The sequence below is a fragment of the Hermetia illucens genome, chromosome 3, assembly GCF_905115235.1.
Source record: "Hermetia illucens chromosome 3, iHerIll2.2.curated.20191125, whole genome shotgun sequence".
In the NCBI taxonomy this organism is placed as follows: Eukaryota; Metazoa; Arthropoda; class Insecta; order Diptera; family Stratiomyidae; genus Hermetia; species Hermetia illucens.
Window position 1 is genome coordinate 98,302,317 of NC_051851.1, and position 18,163 is coordinate 98,320,479.

General features: G+C 39.8%; 1 protein-coding gene across 3 annotated transcripts in view; it reads right to left on the bottom strand.

The window, feature by feature from the left end:
• Nucleotides 1-18,163, bottom strand: part of LOC119650772 (carotenoid isomerooxygenase) — a 43,061-nt gene that overhangs the window by 2,539 nt on the left and 22,359 nt on the right. The window lies entirely within an intron of this gene.

Here is an 18,163-nt window from a genome sequence, read left to right on the forward strand (position 1 = left end):
CTTTTAAGCGTTTGTCATTCTCCAAGTAGTATAAGTGTAGACCAGTTTAGTTGATATGAGAGTCTGTCTCGTTCTTGTAAAGTTGAGGAGAGGAAAGCGACGGGTTCTTAGACTTATCAGTGTCTTCATCTCGATTTTATTAAGCTCTGTTTTGATTTACTGTTAATCCAGTCGCATGAACTGTACCGTTCGTGTTTATTCTAGAACTTTTGAAGTGGATGTCTAGAAGATTTTTATGTATGTTTCGCTTGGTTCCTGCAATGTCCCAATGGGGTTATGTTTTCTGAAGGCGCAGGCGACTTTTTCACGAAATTTCGTCCACGAGTCCTTCTTAGTTTTGCGGATACCGTTTTAAAGTTTTGTTTGAAACAAAACCTTATTAAAATTGATTCAATTTCCGTCCGTCCGTCTGTTCATCTATCTCGATGTCTGTCACACCGGATTTATACGAAAACGGTTCCATATTTCCGTATTTTAACCTCATACAACACTTGTAGGGATTTCGAAAAAGTCTCCGGAATAAGTGCAAATTTTGTGGAAAAAGTGCTAGAATCATGATTTGTTGATCCTTTTTTTAGTCACTTCTTGACATCTTCTAGTTCAAAAACTATAATACTTAAAATAAAAGGGGTTCCGTGTAATTACTAATAATCTGTACTTATTTTATATTTAAAGTAAACAAGTCGGGAAAACTAAAGCTGAACGCTTCAGGTATGAAAGGTTTCGTGTATCTCTTATATAAAGACATTTGAGTGTGCATTTGCCCCATTGGCACGTAGCGTGTGAAGTATCCATTTTCGGGTGATATTGACATCCATAGTCTTGAATTTACAAAGAAATTTAACCTTTTATAACTTTGTTAGTAATGTGCGATTTCCACCAAACCCATAAGCCCAGACCTAAAAGATCAAGGCGGAAACAGCAGCAAGATTCGAAGGACCCAGAAGGGTAACCTCATGTTTGAGCTGAAAAAAACCAGCTTGGGAAAAACTGATGGCTTCCGAACTCAAGTGAAGAACTCATTTGGGGAGTATGTCACAGTACGGACTCAAAAACATGAGGTCTATATACACTGCAAGGCTCTCGATGAAGTAACATCCAAAGGAGAAATTTGCACTGCCTCGATGGAACAGTTCAAGTTGGAGGAACTTGTCGAGGAGTCCATTGTGAGTTTGCGGATAGCCTATGGCAATACTCAAACGGCCACCTTGGATGTAATGCAATGCAGCGCAGAAGTTATTGGCGGTCGGAAAGATTAGAACCGGATAGGTCGTTTGCCATCTGAGAGAGCAGATATCTCTAAAGAGGTGCTTGAAGTGCCTCGCGTTTGGCCATTTCGCGAAGGCATGCATCAGCGGCATTGATCGGCCCGATCGATGCAGAGGGTATGGTTAGAAAGGCCATATTGCCAAAGAGTGCAATAGGGACCCCGAATGCTTGTTGTGCGAAGGAAGTGAGGGGCGGGCATATTGCCGGAAGTGCTAAATACCTGAAATTTAGGAAGGCGCTGACTTTAATGAAAAAATGAGGTTTATTCAAATAAACCTCAATCATTGCACACACATTGACATTTGTTGGAAGATGGGGATTGCAGGAGGTCGAAAGTGATAACGGACCCATTCTCCGAAACTACTTAACCGAAAAATCTGAAAAAAATCAAGAGGCTGCCACTGTATGGTGCCTAGGCTCCGAAATATCCTTCATACCGATACCTGTTCAACTAAAATTAATAATAGTACATTACTATAATTTTTAGTAATTGGCAGGAAAACCACTCTTAAGTTCCTCCTAGAATCACGAAATTTTGCAGCAATGTAGATCTTAATCCTACCAACTTTGTCGCTTCTGTGCAAATTCAAGTCTTTGAACGTCAATATCACTTGAAAGTGGATATTCTCACATAATATATGCATATATTACGTGCTACATACCAATGCGACAAATGCACACTCAAACCTCTTTATAAAAGAAATACACAAAACCGTTCATACCTGAAGCGTCTAGCATCCGGTTTCCCGACTTTTTCTGAACTCTTTTGTATTTCGTACGAAGGTGTCCGGATTTCAATTTTGCTCAATGTAGATATCTTCGAATTATTCTATTTTTAGGGTTTTCTTACATTTTTCTATTTATTATTTTGTTGTATTTGTTAAATTGACGTTAATACCATTCAAATATATGACTTTGAAACCAATAAATGCTAAATAATGAGTTAAATTTGCTGGTCCATTTTTTCAACCACTATATGTGTATGTACATTATTATCAGGGGTATTCAATTCACAATACATATTTGCGCGCGGAATAAAGCAGAAATATTTAGATTCGTAACATCAACTTAGACTACAAAAAAGTTTGAAAAAAAGCCGAGGGCAATTTTGTTGGGAAAAGATGCCTCTGAAAAGTATTTCTATAAAACACATTATGTAACGGGCCTTTTTAAGGGTTTGTGTAAAACAAAATCTGTCTGTTTTTTGTCAGGAGGCCTTTTTAAGGGTTTGTGTAAAACAAAATCTGTCTGTTTTTTGTCAGGAGGTGGAAATCTTTGAAAGACATTTTGCTGCTAGGATGTCTTTCTTCTCTACGCGGCGTACGTAAGCACGATCTTGTTGTCTCTTTTGCCTTTGGTAGTTTGCCCTGAATATGAATGAATAGACGTGATCATGGAGTTGATCTCTGACGACCCTGAGGGGGAAAGTTTGAAGCTTAAGTCTCGGGAAGCATGATGACTACCGCCACATGCAGAGGTTACTGGAAGCTGTAGGTGCTCTTCTCTTGCAAGGAGAATAACTTCCGGGTAATTTTCAATGAAAGGATAGGGCTCTATCCGACGGATTTACGTCCGCCTCCTAGCAGAGCTCCTTGCTGCATTCTTTATTGTTCTGCTGGCCAGTTTGAGCGTTTTACGTTGTTATCTGGCATAACATATGCATATACATTATGAGCTACGTACAAAAGAGATGTGTCCACTAAAATATTTTTATATAAAAAATATACAAAACCTTTCATATTTGAAGCATCCAGCTTCTGGTTTGCCGATTTGTTTAATTTGTTTTGGGTTTATTAGGTTTAAAGGACGTAAGTTGCATATATCAAATAAGAGATTGTGTGATGAATAAGATGGTTTTGCGAGAAATGCAGAAAATTGATATAGTTGCTAATAAAAGGGAATTAGTTGTAAACTTATGCTTACGGTAAATGACACGTGCTGCATCGAGGTAAAATCTAGGAGGATTTTAAGGTCCAAAGCGGAATCCGCCAGGATTGCATTTTGTCACCGATATTCTTTCTTTTTGTTATCCGTGACGTTCTTCATGCTGTCTTGTCCGGAGGGCATGGAGAAATTCAATGGAGGATGGCATCTTTCCTCAAACACCTCAACTACGCTGATGACGTCTGTTTGCATTCTCTTGTATATGTAGGAAGCGTGGTTTCTGCGGGCAGTGGCACCGAACTGGATGTCGCCCGACGCATTAACAGCGCTAAAACCGCTTTCGTTGCCCTGCCTAAAATCTGGAAATGCCAATTATCCCAAAACCAAGATCAAGTTGAGGCTGAGAGTCTTCTTCTTTTTCTTCAGCCTTTGTCCCGTTCACAAGCGGGGTCGGCTCGTTGTGATCGGTTTCGCCATTTGACTCTATCGAATGCCTGATCCGGGTGCAATCTCGAGGCTTTTAAATCCCCATCCAGCGTATCAAGCCACCGTTGTTTAGGCCTGCTTTTTGGTCGTTTATCATCGACTTCGATGTTCAGACCAATCTTGGCAAGTGAATTCCCGTTAGCACGAATTGCGTGACCATACCATCGAAGGCGCCTCTCTTGTAACTTTTCCACGATCGGTGCAACCCCATAATGATCGCGGATATCCTCATTTCGGATGTGATCGAAACGTGTGACGCCACTAGTCCAACGTAACATGTTCGTTTCCATTACCGCAAGATGCCGTTCATTGTCTTTTATAGTCGGCCAATATTCAAAACCATAGAGAGCGACTGGACGGACGACATTGCGGTAAATTTTAGATTTGAGACGTTCGTCGATATGTCGATCACAAAGAACACCAGTTGTGGAACGCCACTTCATCCAGGTTGCGTTAATGCGTGAGGCAATTTCGTAACGCAGTTCTCCATTGGCTGATAGCGTTGACCCGAGGTAGTTAAATTGATCAGTTCTGGGCAGATTACTGCCGCTGACAGTGATTGTGCCTGTTTCATGAGGATCGGTCGCCAAAAATTCAGTTGTTTAGATTCAATCTGAGACCGTGTTGTATGAGGCCATCATTCCACTTTTGGCTCGAGATTATTTTTGCTATCAGCTGCTAGGAAAACATCATCTGCATGAAGCAGTGTATAGGGCGGTGGACGTTGGATACTCCGTGTGACGGTGTCCATAACAAGAACAAAGCGGAGTGGTGAGAGGGCGCTTCTTTGATGAACACCAACAGAGACATGAAGCGGTTTTGATACACTTGCCATACTTCGAATTTTACTTTTCGGATCTTGGTAGAGCAATTGAACCCAGCGTACGAGTTCTTCTGGTACTAAGTGTTGCCGTAAAGCATAACAGATGAGTTCGTGTGGTACACGTCAAACGCTTTCTCTAGATCCAGAAATGCAATGTAAAGAGGGCGATGCTTTTCACGATGTTTCTCCATGAGTAACCGCGCAGCGTGTATTGTGTCAGTAGTTCCTCAATTTTCGACAAATCCGGCTTGATTCACGGTTATTTCAACGATTTCGCGAATACGGTTGTCAAGAATGTGTTCAAAAATCTTCATGGAATGGGAAAGTAACCGGATCGGACGGCAATTTGAACATTCTGCTGGATTACCTTTCTTTTTCCATATTGGAACAGTGGTACTTTCTTGCCAGTCAGATGGTGTTCTTCCTTCCTGAATAACCCGATGAAAGAATTCACTGAGTCACAGTGTTGGGTCCCAGCTCTTCGCTTTCCAGGGCTCAGATGCAATGTCGTCAGGTCCTGTGGCTTTCCGCGGTTTCATTCGGTTTATTGCCTCTTCGACTTCAGTTGCGCTGACAGGTGGAACTGCTCCAAATGTCGGCAATGATTGTGGAAGTAGAGGATGAGCAAATTCTTCAGTTGAAATCTGCTCGAAGTATTCCCGCCATCTATCCGTTGCGGTTCGACGGTTGGTAAGCAAAATACCTATCTTGTCATTAACGCAACAGAAGTGTTCGATATCCTGTGTACCTTCGTTACAGCTTTTAGCAAGTCGATACAGATCAGAGAGTAGCACATGAAAAGTGAACTTTTCTGTTACTCAGAAGCTCCAAGCTTTCGTTAATACTTGTCTGCGTCGCATCATTGGAGTACGTTGACCTGACACTACCTCAAACGAAGAACTTGGTCGGCGCACAGGCTTGGCACTCGTACGGGGAAGGCGGAAGTGGCAGTGGATAGGTCACAGGTGAAGGGTGGGCGACAATTGCAAATGGCCGATGAGTGGATCGCCTCAAGTACAATTGGCGCAGACCAGTAAAGGACGAGTGTAAGCGTCTCGGGAAGTCGTGGGGGAGCTGAAATGCTTTTCAGGTGACCACGAGCTATGGTTCGTAGGTGTGGTTGACGCGCTTAACGCCACCAAGGGGTGAAGGACAACCATATTATGGTTATAAAAAGGGCAAATGTTGTAGATGTAACAACAAATTGTGTGCGCCAGTTTGAGAATGGACTTTTAAAGGAGACCAATGAGTAAAACGGTGGTTTAGGGGTAACACCACTGTAATCATGCACAATACAAGTGGGACTGATTTTTACGCATATATTTAAGTATATTGTGGTAAATTTTTATAAGAAGGCGCAATTGTTTTGAAGCCTGTCGATCTTGCGGTGCTCCGTGGTACGCAGTATAACTAGTCCCAATTTAAAGATAGAGGCAAAAAAAATAATATATTATTCTACATCAGTACAGCTAGAGAATGACGTACGGAGTTTCAGATATATTGATTTTTAAAGAATTGTCGAGTGTTTAAAGTTGCTCGATTATCACCAAAAAAAATGACTGATCGATCAATATATGGTTGCTATTCACTCCTTGGTGGGGTATAGCGCATAAACCACACCCACGTAACGCGGTTACCTTAAATGACCTTCAGTTCCCCTCCCGGGTCACATAGGGAGTTGCCTATTTAGCTGGTCAAAATTAGTTTTTTAATTTATATTATTTCTTACTACTCCTACATTGACGTTATGTCATTGAAATTATTTTTCAATGAAATTAAAATATTTGGTAAAAAAATGTAGGAAAACTACATGTTTTCAATCTATGACTTGATATTTATATTCTTTGAAAAAACAGTTTATGTACTTCTTTGTACGAAGATTATGGTGAGTGTCATGATTCTTCAAAGTCTGATCACTATCTGTGTCTCCGAAAGCCTTTTATAAATAGGCATTTGAATCATTTTCGGAGTCAAGTGCAGCGATTCTGGCATCTACGCAACGAGTGGCCCCGTCTTCCTTTCCTCTTCTTGGGGGGGCAGATGACATGATGGCCCTGCGGCAGCTCATCCCAACCTAGACGTTTACCCCCTGCCGCTTCAAACATAATGGGGAGAACCCTAATTAAACAGGAAGACTGACGCCTTCCCAGGGAGGGCAAGAACCAAGAACTTAATTACTTTAATCATACATACTCTCCCGGATAGGAATTAAAGTCAACGTACTAGTTTCCTTCTTTTCAGCAAACAATATTCAATCTTATTTACTTTTTTGTGTAACGCTCACAGGTACAGTGAGTTACATCCTTTTACGTTGGGGTCCCCATACATGCAGAAGGGGAGTGTAAAATTTTTTTTCATCAAATATAGTCATGTGGGGTATCAAATGAAAGATCTTGGTTAGTACTTTTCGAAGCCGGTCTTAGTTTTGACATTTGTTGGAAAGGTGGGGAGTGCGGGGGGTTGAAAGTGATCATTTCTTTAACGGACCCATTCTCAGAAACTACCCAACCGAAAAATCTGAAAAATTCAGGAGGTTGCCACTACATGGTGCCTTGGCTCCGAAATACCTTCCATACCGATATCTGTTCAAATAAAGTTAATAGTAGTATATTACTATAATTTTTTGCAATTGGCTGGAAACCCCCTTTAAATTCATCCTAGCGGCACGAAATTTTGCAGTGATGTAGGCTATAATATAGAGCATGATTGTACCAAGTGGTGGAAATGACACTATTATTAACAAAGTTATATTACGTCAAAGTTGTTGCTTCTTTGAAAATTGAAGATTATAAATGTCAATATCACCCGAAAGTGGATACTCTCACATAATATATGGTCGCGCTACGTACTAAGAAATACACAAAACCTTCCGTACCTGAAGCGTCCAGCTTCCGGTTTCTCGACTTGTTTTTTTGTTCGACTTATCTGCATCTCGTAGCGGAAGGTCGCGGTTCAAATCTCGCTGGGGGCAGAGAAATTTGTTATCGTGATTGGATGTCGGACACCAGTCGACTCAGCTGTGAATGAGTACCTGAGTCAAATCAGGGTAATAATCTCGGGCGAGCGCAATGCTGACCACATTGCCTCCCACAGTGTACTGTGGTGTGCCGTTACGGTCTTGAATGAAGTGCTCTAACACACTTCAAGGCCTTGATCCAATATGGATTGTTGCGCCAACGATTATTATTATTATCTGCAGTTAAAAAAATATATGCACCTAATAAAGGTTTTAAACACTCCCTCGCTATGATAATACTACAATTCTTTTTGTAATCCAACATCTATTTAGTGCTGGTGTTTTACGAGTGGACATATTCGACGATTATGATAGTTCCATTGATCCTATTTCACTTTTGAAAAACTTAACAATTAGGCATCTTATTAGGATTTCGTAGAGCTAAGAATTAATAAAAGACTATTGCTTAGAGCTAAGAATTAATAAATGATTATTGCTTACAGCTAAGACTTAATAAATTAATATTGGTTAGAGATAAGAACTAATGAGTCTGACTAAAGTTCAACTGGTTGCTATGATGACCAATTGATCATATCCCATAGCTATTACTCAAGCCTTTCCTTTTTTCATCTCCATTAATAGAAGCACGTATATAGCTCATGCTTCTTCAATATAAATCTTTTCTTATCCTCTGCTTATTTGACGATCATTTTTGAGTGATATAACTATTTTACTGAACTTGGACGCCTTTTTACATCGTGTTCTTATTCTAGTAATCTTAGTTTCGCAAGCCGCAGATGATCAACAACAGATTGAAATCTTAGGTTGTCCCGAAGCCAGAAACAAAATCAAAACACTTTTATCCATCAAGATATTTGCGGCGAATCAAAATTTTGAAGCTGTACAGCGAACTGAAGTGACTGGAAAGAACAGAACTGCTATAATCATATATATGTGCGTCCTCCCAATTGCAAGGAAGCACTTATTGTGCAAAACGGGCAAATCCTACTCACGATTAAAACCGGGTAAACCCTACATTGTGAAACTCTTTAGATTTTATAGACTTGCACATTGAATTTCGTCTTAAATTATCTGCTTGTCGAACAGCTTGGTGGTTCGATTAGAAACAATTTGCCTCCTTTTTGTACTTCACCGCTTCCGCCATGATTGCTCAAACTGTTGCTAATGCACCGGTTTCTCGCTGCCCTTGTTCCGTCGCCGGTGCTTAATATTTCCACTTGTGTCGACCGTTTATCCAGGCGAAAATTTCTAGCTCGAGTAGAGACCACCGAAACATGAGCAAACTTCAAAATTTCCAAATATTTCCGCTTTTTGCTCGCATCCAAAAGGACCCGACGGGTGAGGTGAATCAACCGCGAATAAAAAATGGAGACCCTCCGTAGCTCACTGCGAAGTCCGACGTGCCAACCCTTAAACGGTTCGTGCGAAATAGGCACTTTCCCAATAGTCTCGATCAGGAGATAATAATTAGCTGATTGTTAATTTGGGGGGACGCACATGTATATGATTATTGCAATTCTGTCCTTTCTTTACTTTACTTTGTAATGTCTGATGCCTCCCGATTCCAAAGATTCACCCCCTTCGACAAGCCGACATTTTAGGTTGTTAGTCCAATAACAGAAGCAGCGACAAATAAAGCTCGGCACTTCACCACTTAGAGTATTACGCAAATTTAAACGTTATGAAATGCTCCCTGAGTTATTCAAAGAAAATTCACATCCACGTTAATTTAACAGATGCAACGATCCGCCGCCACACACAATCCCGCATACCTATATAAGTTAACCCGAACGGAAATGCTGCACGCGCAAACACACCTGTGTCAGCACGACATCCAAAAGCGACGTCTGCAACTATTGGGGTCATCGGTGCAATCGATGAAATCGCATGATTGCACATTAGGCAAAATCATATTAATTTCTTTTATATTTCAAAAAATTGTAGTTAGTTGTAATTAGAATGCCGAACAGGCATGAAGTAATAAATTGTTTCTTTTAATATAACTACCCGATATTTTTATTAACTGGCGCCCGAGCAGGGACCGCTTCGCACGTGTGATTTTTTTGATAAGTCTTATCCTTAGAATCTCTAGTAACTTCGTTACATTATCGCAAAGTTTCCGCGAATTTTAAAACGATACGCGATAACCAAGTAATCGTTTTCGTGTAAACGCGAATGAAAAGTTTTCGGAGTGGAAAAGATAAAACCGGAATTAACCAAAATTTCGAAGCACGCGTGTTTTTCCTGATTTAGCCCCAAGTAGCCTTTGAATAACCAAAGGAGGCAAAAAGGGCAATCGCTGATTAAGGATCCGAAGCAGTTCACCATAAAATTCGAACAAAACAAAATTTCATCCGATATGAAAGCAAGAGCGTTCTTAATGTAAGTAATTACAAATTATTATTGTAAAATTACGCCAAATTGATTTCTCTAAAAAAGCTAACCAGATTCAATTAGAATAAATTCAAAGTTTTAAAGGTTCAATTAAGAATTGTATGTTTTGTTTTACCTTATATTCATTTATTAAAGCTATTGCATTATTGTCACTAAATTGTCTTTTATATACAAAAGTATTTAATTTATTTTAATTCAAAAGAAAAATACTCGAAAAGCGAATGGTTTGAATTGACATAATCAAAAGTGAAATAATTAAAAGTGATTGAATTCAGGAAGTGAATAGTGAATATCTGCAATCTTTTTGAATTTATCGGGAAAGGTGATCTTTTAGTTATTCAAAAATGTCGAATCCTCATAATTTGATTCAACCACCGCGATTAAATCTCGATGGCCTTGCTGATGCTTTGCCCACTTTAGAACCACCGGTTAATGGCAATCATAATGAGTCTAATAATGCTCCGAACTACGAACTGCTCCAAACTATTTCCCGAGTAGTTGAGGAAACTCTCCGTACTCAAGGGAGACAAATGTTTAGTGCATTATTGAATCCCGCATCTGACATTGGAGATGAAGTAGACGTACCAGTTAATATCAGTAATAATGAGAATCTGTCCGAAATGGATAGAATTCCTGACGTCGTTAAGAGCTTGAGGACATTTTCTGGGGAACCAGGTGAATTCAGCTCATGGCGAAAGAGCGTTGATAGAATCCTTCATATTTATGACCATCTAAGAGGCACGCCGAAATATTACGGTATACTATCGGTTATAAGAAACAAAATTGTAGGTAACGCAGATATAGCATTAGAATCGTACAATACCCCTCTGAATTGGACTAAAATCTCCAAATGTTTAAATCTGCATTACGCGGATAAAAGAGATCTTGGTACCTTAGAGTACCAGATGACAACCTTAGTCCAAGGTGCGAATACCGTTTCCCAATTCTATCAAGAAGTGTATAATCACCTATCTCTTATACTTAACAAATTAGGGTCGATTGAAATGAGTCAGGACGCGATGAATATCATGACTCAATCGTACCGCGAAAAAGCACTTGATACGTTTATCAGAGGACTAAAAGGTGATTTGCCACGGTTGCTTAGCATTCGCGAACCGGCAGACCTACCGCAGGCCTTACATTTGTGTTTCAAACTTCAAAACATGGATTATCGTGCCCAATACGCGAATAATTCCAGCACCAATCCACGGAAGGTTCTCCATAATACTCCACCTCTTGTTCCACCACGTAGAATGATGTCTATTCCTTCTAGACAGGCACCAATACCAGCCCCTAAGCGCGATTTTCATCCACAATTGGTCCATAATCCTCAAGTGCCACAGAGACCACGATTCTACTCACAAGGTTACCAACAACCCCAACATGAGGCTCCCCAAAATAAGTTACCTCCTCCTCGACCACCACGAGGACCAGTACCTATGGATGTTGACCAATCCATCAGGTCTCACGCCATAAATTATGCCAATAGACCCCAAAACCAACGTTGGCTACCAAAACGTCCCCAACAAGCCTCCCAGAGGCATCACCCTCCACCTAAGATACAAAGAGTGTACTACACAGAACCTGATGAAACCAATGATGTTACAGAGGAACAATACGAACAAGACATGAACCAAGAGGACCTTAATTATGACCAGACCCTAACTGACTATGTGGACACTAGTGACGAACCAAGTATCGACCAATCCGAACAGCTGGACGATATCTATTTTTTAGATTAACACGCTCTTCACTCCCATATTTCGAGCATGTAGTACGAAGTGGAGAGCGTCTCAGATTTCTTGTGGACACAGGGTCTAACAAAAATTATATACAGCCTAGACACATCCGAAACCATATACCAAACAACAGAGCTTTCTACGCTAACTCCGTAGGAGGTAGCATCGAAATTACGCATCATGCATTTGTAAACTTATTTGGCCCTGATGCAACGAAAATTCAATTTTTTATCCTTCCAAGTTTGATTTCATTCGATGGTATAATTGGTAATGACACCCTTAAACAAATGAAAGCTATCATTCACACAGACGAAAACTATATGACACTTCACCCTAACTTACACATTCCTTTGAAACAGCATATCTCAGAGACTGTTAACAGCATTAACATCAGAACAACACATCTAAGCCAGGAGCAATCGAGTAGGTTAAAGTTAATCCTTAAGAATTGCTCGAAACTACTCACAGAACCCGACGAAAAGTTAACGTATACTAGCACAGTAAAGGGAGAGATACGTACGAAGACCGACGACCCTGTATACTCCAGGTCATATCCCTACCCAATGGCCTTGAAAGGAGAAGTTGAGAAAGAAGTAAACAAGCTTCTCAAAGATGGAATAATAAGACCCTCCAAATCCGCTTATAATTCACCAGTTTGGATCGTTCCTAAAAAGCAAGACGCATCCGGTGAGAAAAAGTATCGAATGGTAATCGATTATCGCAAGCTCAACACGGTTACTATCCCAGAGAGATACCCCATTCCCGAAATAAGTGAAATTTTAGCGAATTTGGGCAAAAACAAATTTTTCTCTATAATCGACCTGAAGAGTGGATTCCACCAAATCCCACTCAAGGAGCGCGACATACCAAAAACGGCTTTTTCCATTAACAACGGTAAATTCGAGTTTACCCGTCTTCCGTTTGGGTTGAAGAATGCTCCGTCCATTTTTCAGAGAACCCTCGATGATATTCTCCGAGAGCACATAGGGGTGTGCTGTTACGTTTACATTGATGATATTATCATCTTTGGAAGAAACGAGGAAGAACACTTTAGTAATCTTGAAAAAGTGTTGAAAACCTTAGAAGCCTCCAACATGAAAATCCAGTCGGATAAATGCGAATTTATGAAAACGGACATAGAATTCTTAGGATTCGTAGTAAGTAAGGATGGTATCAAAACTAACCCTCAAAAGGTCCAGGCAATTGCGAATATGGCAGTACCTAAAACATTGAAAGATCTTCGATCATTTTTAGGAATGTCAGGATATTATCGACGTTTTATTCAGGATTATGCAAAAATTGCAAAACCCCTAACGTCTCTTTTAAGAGGGGTAGACGGACGAGTGTCCAAAAATCAATCCAAAAACAAAATCGTTCATCTCGACTCGAAAGCCTTAAATGCTTTTAATAATCTAAAAAATTGTCTTGTGTCTAAAGAAGTAGTACTGACTCATCCGAATTTTGAAAAGGAATTTCATTTAACAACAGACGCTTCTGACTACGCCATTGGTGCAGTACTCTCTCAGGATAAAAAACCCATCGTCTTCCTTTCCAGAACATTAACAAACACCGAAGAAAACTATGCTACCAATGAGAAAGAGATGCTTGCCATTATATGGGCACTGACCTCATTGCGAAGCTACCTTTATGGTTCTCGAAAGATTAAAATATACACTGACCATCAACCACTTACCTATGCTCTTAGCAATAAGAACACTAACAGTAAGATGAAAAGATGGAAAGCCATCCTAGAGGAATACAACTACGAGCTAGAGTACAAGCCGGGTAGAGTTAACGTTGTCGCAGACTCGCTTTCGCGGCCTCCTAAATCAACCCTAATCAATTCCCTTACCCCTACAGAACATAGTGATGAGAGCTCGTCACACAACCTCATCCCTACTGTCGAGTCACCCATTAATGCATTCAGGAATCAAATTATTTTAAAATTCGGCAATGAAGACAGCTACCAGCTACAAAACCCTTTTCCAAATTATTCGAGACACATATTTATCAAGGCGCAATATTCAAATAATGAATTAATAAGTATCTTCAAGCGTTACCTCAATCCTAACACCATAAATGGTCTTCTAACTGCCGAAGAGAATATGGGCCGCATCCAAGAAATTTACCCTGAACATTTCAGTAGCTACCGAATACGCTATACGCAGAAATTTGTCGAGGACGTCTCTAACGAGGCCGAGCAAGAAGAGAGAATACTACAGGTACATAAACGAGCGCACCGCAATGCCGAGGAAAATCGGTTACAGCTATTAGAGCATTTCTATTTTCCGAGAATGTCGGCAAAAATAAAAAGCATAGTAAAACGATGTTGTACTTGCAAAGTAAATAAATACGACCGACACCCTAATAAACCCTTACTAAACGCTACTCCTATCCCCGCATACGCAGGTCATACAATTCATATCGATCTCTTTAGCACTGAGGGACATAGAGTTCTAACTGCCGTCGATAAATTTTCTAAATTTGCCCAGGCTAAAATAATTGCTTCAAAATCCATCGAGGATATTAAACAACCCCTTACAGACTTACTTTTCTTTTACTGTGTGCCAGAAATCGTTGTCATCGACAATGAAGGAGCGCTTAGGTCCGCCTCCATAACCTCCTTATTAGAAGATGACCTTAAAATCCGAATCTATAAGACTCCCCCTTATAAAAGTGAGATAAATGGCCAAGTTGAACGCTGGCACAGTACGCTTACTGAGATTATGCGATGCCTAAAGGAAGAAGGACCACCTAGATCCTTCGAAAATCTCTTGCAGCGTGCTGTTTACGAATACAACCTTACTATTCACTCCACTACGGGAAAAAAACCAGTTGAGCTACATTTCGGCCGAACTCCAAGAATAGACCCAGACGAATTAGAACGAATTCGGCTATCAAATATCGAGAAATTAAGACAGAAACAACAGACGGACATAAAAAACCACAATAAGACGAGACAGCCCACTAAGCAATACGAAACTGGAGAAACTATCTACGTAAAACAAAATAAAAGAAAGGGATCAAAATTGACAGCACGATACAAACAAGAAATTGTTAAAGAAAACAATAATACAACCGTTTTAACTGAATCTGGAAAAATCATACATAAAAGCCACATACGTAACTAGTCTTCCCTTTTCAGGATCTTACCCTACTTGGTAAACGCCAAAATTGAGATTTTGGACTTCTCGAACTCCCAAATCGTCTTGTTTCACACAGGAAGAGCAAAAATACAAGACGGAAATTTTAAATTGATCCACACTATCAACATCGATCAATACGAGCGCTTCGTAACAGATATTGAACCTGTTCTTAATCTCCCAGAAGTCAGACACTATTCTTTCTCATCTCATTTATCTTACGAGCTCAAACAAATTCAGGAATTTATTCGAAATTTAAAACCACGAAAAATTAAAAGGTCACTTGATTTTATCGGCAGTACTTGGAAATGGATTGCAGGTAATCCAGATCACGAGGACTTTGTCACTATAAAAGCAAAAATTAACAATATGTTAGAAAATAATAATAGACAGGTTCTAATCAATCAAATGTACACTGAAAGAATCAATAATATTACACAAATTGCAAACGAAATTCAGAGATTATTTAAGGAAAGCAACAAAACAAATTATGATATGATATTAGATGTTAAATTCAGATTGTCAATAATTAAAGAAGAATTGAAAAATATAAACCTAGCAATTCATTGGGCAAAATTAGGCGTCGTTAACTCAATTATTTTATCAAAAATAGAAATGAAATTAGCTACTGACATTTTACATAAAGAATTTGTACCGTACTCCACAATAGAAGAAGCTTTATATTTCGCGGAAGTAAAAATAATAACAAATTTGTCATGTTTACTGTACATTATAAATATTCCTTTGACGACTAAGCCTATCTATGAAACATTATTAATTAAAGCTGTAAAGAAAAAACATATTATCAATTTCATCGAATTTAGTAAAATTTTGAAAAATGATGAACAAATATTTGGCGTAATTGAAAACTGTAAAAATGTAAATTCTTTAACCATTTGTAAATCGGATGAAATTTTGGATATCTCAAACACCTCTTGCATACCAAACCTGATGAAAAGCCTTACAGCCACATGCAAGACAACCAGCAATGCGCACATACCAACCATTGAAGAGATTGCATCCGGTACCATTTTGCTGAACCAATTTACTGGTACAATCGCAGCTGAGCAGATAGCCCATAAACTAAACGGTACCTATTTAGTTAAAATCCATAACACGAGCTTAACGGTAAATGGAAGGACCTTTGTCAATCGCGATATAACAACGATGAATGTGCTACCTGCCATATTACAACCATCTCCAGAAGTTAACACTTACCAGGAAGTGCTCTCACTACAAATGATGAAAAATCTCCATATAAACAACACCAGCGAGATTCAGCTTATGCGTACCGAAACTAGCATCCATCGAATAACAACATACTCAACACTTACCATAATTGGCGTTTTTATCGCTTTCATCATTTCCTTCCAGTTATGCTTAAAATTCAAAACTAAGAATATCGTTTCAGAAATAAAGGTTAAGCAATCGACGGAACTACCATCACCGGTTCCGACATCATCGTCGTCTTCGAAATCCGATCCAGAACCGCCAACATCAATTCCAACATCAGATCCACGATCAGCAACTACCAAGGTCAGGTTCAACGACATACGATTCTTTTAGCGATTGGGGACTATCGCATTTAAAGCCGGGCGAGTTAACCCGAACGGAAATGCTGCACGCGCAAACACACCTGTGTCAGCACGACATCCAAAAGCGACGTCTGCAACTATTGGGGTCATCGGTGCAATCGATGAAATCGCATGATTGCACATTAGGCAAAATCATATTAATTTCTTTTATATTTCAAAAAATTGTAGTTAGTTGTAATTAGAATGCCGAACAGGCATGAAGTAATAAATTGTTTCTTTTAATATAACTACCCGATATTTTTATTAACTTATATCTTTCGATCGTACAGTCAATACCAGTTTTTACGATTGTTGCATCGCCGCGGAGTCGCTCACTTACGACGAATTTCGAGGGTGGTACGTGATTTTTGAGAGGCATTTTTGCGACAATTTCTTACCTTCTTCTGATTAGTCGGTGGTTAAGTCCTGGTAGGCAAGTAAAAAAACAAACCCAGCAACGAAATTAAGATTTGGATGCGACCTCGCACTTACAAAACCCCTCGAAAGCGGCCAGGAAAATTATATCGATGTAACAGATAACTTTGATTCGGTAAATTGAATTAAAATCAACCCCTTATTTCCGCAGCTAATTCAGGATTAGAAAAAAATCTTTTGCTTGAAGTCCCATCATTAGTTTCTTCAGATCTAGTTTTCGATACATGTTCTGAATGGCTTTTTTTCTCTCCATAACAATCGCTTTATCATCAACACATCCTAACTGCTACTTTTTCACTGTGAATTTATATGACAGGTGCAATATGCTCTCAAATAGACGAATTCTGGCGTGCAAAGTGAGGAGTCCAAAAGAAGGTGTATAAAAGTTGGCATCAAATTGTTAAGTTTTTTTTGGAGTAGCTCAACGAATGTAACACTTCATTCTTGACGTAACGTGTGAAGCGGCTTTACGAACTTTTGCGCCTACCACTGTAAACATTATTGAATGGTTTGCAGAATACTTTCCTTCCAGTAAAAATGTCATTTTTTGTAAAATACTCGCATACTCAATTTTTGCTCGGGTTACATATATCCATATGTATAGATAGTTCACCCCTTGGTGGGGTGTAGTGCGTCAACCACACCTACCTTAAATACACTTTTGTCTCCCTCACGACTTCTCGGAATGCTCACACTCCGCTTTTAATGCTCTGCGCCAAGTGCTCTTGGCTTGTTAGTTTTGAGATAACTGCATTTCCAGATTTTAGACAGGGCAACGAAAGCGGATCTAGCGCTGTTAATGCGTCGAGCAACAACAAGTTTGGTGTCACCGTCCGCGGAAACCACACTTCCTAGATATAGAAATTGGTCAACGCTTTCGATGGTGTGCCCATTAATATAGATACGGACCCGTCACACTGAGAACCTTGGTTTTGTTGGTGTTTCTTCTGACGAGAGAGCAAACAAATGTCATCAACGTAGTCAAAGTGTTTGAGAAAGATGTCATCGTTCATTGAATTCCTCCACGTGCTTCGGACATGTTGCTCAATCAATGAAGAGCAGGTGCAGCGAAGATCTAAATTCCGCGCAATGTTCCAGAATGATCCATAGGGTGTCGATGTGGACGATGCAGGAGGATCCGGAGCGGAAACCAGCCTGCTCTCTGTTGATCAAGCTTTCGAGATGTTCTTTGATGCGTTCCAGGATTATTTTAGTTATTATCTTTGCGACGGCAGGGAACACGCAGATACCATTCACACTCAAAGCGGGTTCCTTTCTTTGAAATTTTGGCGATCATCCCCTTCTCTATGTCTCTGAGAAGGATCGCGGGTTCCCAAGATTTCCGTACGAGTGGAGGCAGTATGTCTGCAGTAATTGCAGGTGGAGCGATAAATAACTTTCCGGGGAGATCATCAGCGGCGATTTCTCTTCTGAGAAAC